The sequence below is a fragment of the Acomys russatus genome, chromosome 3, assembly GCF_903995435.1.
Source record: "Acomys russatus chromosome 3, mAcoRus1.1, whole genome shotgun sequence".
Taxonomy (NCBI): domain Eukaryota; kingdom Metazoa; phylum Chordata; class Mammalia; order Rodentia; family Muridae; genus Acomys; species Acomys russatus.
Window position 1 is genome coordinate 63,428,950 of NC_067139.1, and position 3,511 is coordinate 63,432,460.

The 3,511-nt window shown below is 47.5% G+C and overlaps 1 long non-coding RNA gene across 1 annotated transcript; it reads right to left on the reverse strand.

Moving 5' to 3' along the window:
- Window positions 1-634: 634 nt before the first annotated feature.
- Window positions 635-3,238, reverse strand: LOC127185579 (uncharacterized). Its single transcript, XR_007830188.1, has 3 exons — window positions 3,166-3,238; window positions 1,247-1,327; window positions 635-754 (listed from the first exon to the last, which is right to left on the reverse strand). It is a non-coding gene; the product is annotated as an uncharacterized LOC127185579 (long non-coding RNA).
- Window positions 3,239-3,511: the final 273 nt, after the last annotated feature.

A 3,511-nucleotide genomic window follows, 5' to 3' on the forward strand; every position in this document is an offset into this window, starting at 1 on the left:
GCCTGGAGAGAGTGGGTTTGCAAGCTTCCCACCCTTACGTCATACCGTGTACCTTTTCATCTCTTCATCTGTATCCTTCGTAACATCCTTTATGATTGACACTAAATGTGTTTCTTTGAGTTCTTTCAGCCACTCTAGGAAATTAATCAGACCCAAGGAATGGCTCAGGGGAACCCCAAGTTATAGACAGCAAAGAGTTCTGGAGGTTGGCCTTGTTTCTGCCATTTGAAATTTGAGGACAGCCTTATGGACTTGACTCTTAAACTATGGCTATATTGAACTGAATGAAGGACAGATACCAGTTGGTGTCCATTGCAGAACTAATTTAAAATATTTTAAACTGAGCCGGGCGTGGTGGCGCATGCCTTTAATCCCAGCACTCGGGAGGCAGAGGCAGGCGGATCGCTGTGAGTGCCAGGCCAGCCTGGTCTACAAAGCGAGTCTAGGACAGCCAAGGCTACACAGAGAAACCCTGTCTGGAAAAACAAAACAATTAAAATATTTTAAACTTTATTATTGGTTGTGTGTGTGTGTGTGTGTGTGTGTGTGTGTGTGTGTGTGCGCGCGCGCGCATGCGCGTGAATCTGTATATGCTGTATGAGTGGACACACATTAGTGTTCTGTCCATCTGGAGCCCAGGTCCTGCTTCTTCCCCTCGGAGCATCAAGGTACTGAAGTGGACAGGTGAAGGGCCCAAAGGAATGAAGTTTAGGCCGGCGGGTTGGTTTGCAGGATCCAGTCCAGAGGTGAATGCCTGGAGGGAGAAAGCCTTCTCTGATTAAAGCTCTTTTAGTGATACAGTCCTTTTAGCGACCCAGCTCTTCCAGCGACACAGCTCCTTTGAATGGGGGAGTGGGGAGGGACGAGTGGGCTATGTAAAGCTGGGGGAAGTGGGGAGGGATTTTCAGGTGAGTGAACAATTTTTCTGGGACAGAGGTGCTAAGGATGCTTCATTTGCTCCAGAGGAATTCCAGGTGCAAGGACTCACTCTAGGATTACGAAGGTGAGGGGTCCCCAGACTGTGTGTGCAGAGGCCATACAGGCACAGAGAAGGGAGGGAACAATTCTTACCCCTGCCAGTCTCAAGACTAAGATTGTCGGGGTTTGGACACGGCTGGACCTCACTCTAGCTCCAGGCTGGTTTTCCCGGGTGAACAGTCCACAGTCGCTATAGCTGGGGCAGATACTCAGCTATTCTAACCCGACAATACTGGCCTGGCCTACATGCCACCACGTGGCCTGTTACCTGCCATCTTAGTCTCTTTCTGGCACCTACTTCTTCATCCGTGTCCCCGTGGTGACTCAAGTCCAGCCTATAATCAGATCTCTGTCCGGCATAGAAATCAGCATTTGAATACACAGTGCTCAAAGATATCACTCCAATGCCTGTTGAATTCAGGCCAGCCAGCGGCTACACAGGGAGACTATGTCTCAAACACAAAACAAAACAAGACAAACAAAACCACATATTTGGATATGGTTTTTCTCTTATTTTTTTTTTTTTCTCCACTGCTAGAAACTGAACCCAAGATTTTATAGCATACTTGGGGTTTTTTGTTTGTTTTGTTTTGTTTTGTTTTTGTTTTTTCTTGGTTTCTCGAGACAGGGTTTCTCTGTGCATCCCTGGCTGTCCTGGACTTACTTTGTAGACCAGCTGGCCTCGAACTCTCAGCGATCCACTTGCCTCTGTCTCCGGGGTGCTGGGATTAAAGGTGTGTGCCACCACACTTGGCTCATAGCATACTTGTTAAATGCACTGTTTTGGAAGTATTTTCTTCTTTCCCTTTTCATTGCTCTCTCTAAGAAAGCAAAGATTTGGGTCAGGCACTCAGGAGGCAGAGGCAGGCAGATCGCTGTGATTTCAAGGCCAGCCTGGTCCACAAAGCGCGTGCAGGACAGCCAAGACTACATAGAGAAACCCTGTCTTGAAAAACAAACAAACAAAATAAAACAAAAAAGCAAGCAAAGATTTGAACAGGGGGTTAGAGGTAAAGTTTACTTAATGTCTTTTCTGGGCTAAGCAGTTTTAATGATTTTCTTTTTATGGTGTGTGTGTGGTATGTGTTTGTGTATAGTGTGTGTATGGTGTGGTACGTGTATGTGTCGTGTGTGTCTATGTTGTGTGTGTGGTATGTGTGTGCAGTGTCTGAGTGTGTGTATAGTGTGTGTGTCTGTGTGGTGTGTGTGTGTAGTGTGTATGTCTGTGTGGGGTGTGTGTATGTGTGATGTGTGTGTCTCTTGTGTGTCTTCGTTATGGTATGGGGTGTGTGAGTATGTGTGTATACAGTGTGTGTCTGTGTGGTGCATGTGTGAATGTGTGTGGTATGCATGGTGTGTGTGTGGTGTACATGGTGTGTGTGTGAGGTGTGTTTGTGTGTGTGTGTGTGTGGTGTGGTGTCTGTGTGGTATGGTACGGAGTATGTGAGTATGTGTGTATAATGTGTGTGTGTCTGTGTGGTATGGTGTGTGTGTTGTGTATGTGGTATGTGTGTAGTGTGTCTGTGTGGTGTGTGTGTAGTGTGTCTGTGGTATGTGTGTATGTGTGTGTAGCATGTGTGTATGGTGTGTGTATGTGTAGCATGTGTGTATGGTGTGTGCATGGTGTGTGTGGTGTGTCTGTGTATGTGTGTGTATGTGTGTGTGTGTTTGTGTTGTATAATCTGTTCAGAGTGTCTTCTTTGCTCCTAGGTAGATAGATTAGCCTTCCACTCCTCCCTAGAGGCTGAGTTTTTGAAACAGCCTCAGAACGCGACCTCCCCTTGAGTTTTGCCAATGAAGGAGCCTCAGAATGAGGTGACAGGTGGAAGACAGTGCACGCTCCCTAGCTCTTCCGGCAGATCTCCCTCACACAACTGCTGTGAGCACCACCAACATGTTCTGTTTCCACATGGTGGGTCCTCACACAGCCTGTCTCCAGGTTCTGAAAGCCACTCTTCTTTTTTGGCTCCCAGGGGCCCAGGGGAGACGGCAGCCCTTTTGTCTTTAGTTCTGAGTCCCACAGTACTGCATTCTCCCTGGTGGATACTCTATACCTTGCCTTCACCTTTGTGAATAGCACCTTTATTACACATTACACTCTCCTCAAATTACCCAATCGAGTGTGTCATCTGTTCTCTGCCAGGCCCCTGACAGATAGGATCCCTCAAGAGATAGGGAGTAACTCACCCAAGCTCAAGTGTTGGGAGGTGGTATAAACAGGCTTGGAAACAGGTCTGTTTGCTTTAAATCCCTCACTGCTTGTAGCAGGTCAGACTGCAGCTTCCCCAAGGAGCCTCCCAGGGCGGCCAGCAAGTTGAGCATTTGGGAGCCCGTCCAGGCCTGGGCTGAGCCGTACCCAGAGGCTGTTCTCACGCCTGGTTCTCCTGGAGTTGGAGTGTGTCCTCCTCGTTATGCATGCTTCAGAGATATGGTGGGTTCTACCTCCCCCAGCACTAGATTAAAGAGAATAAATCAAGTCATATGACTTGTTACTTTCCCAACACACCTAAAAGTCTTGTTTTCATTATGCTAC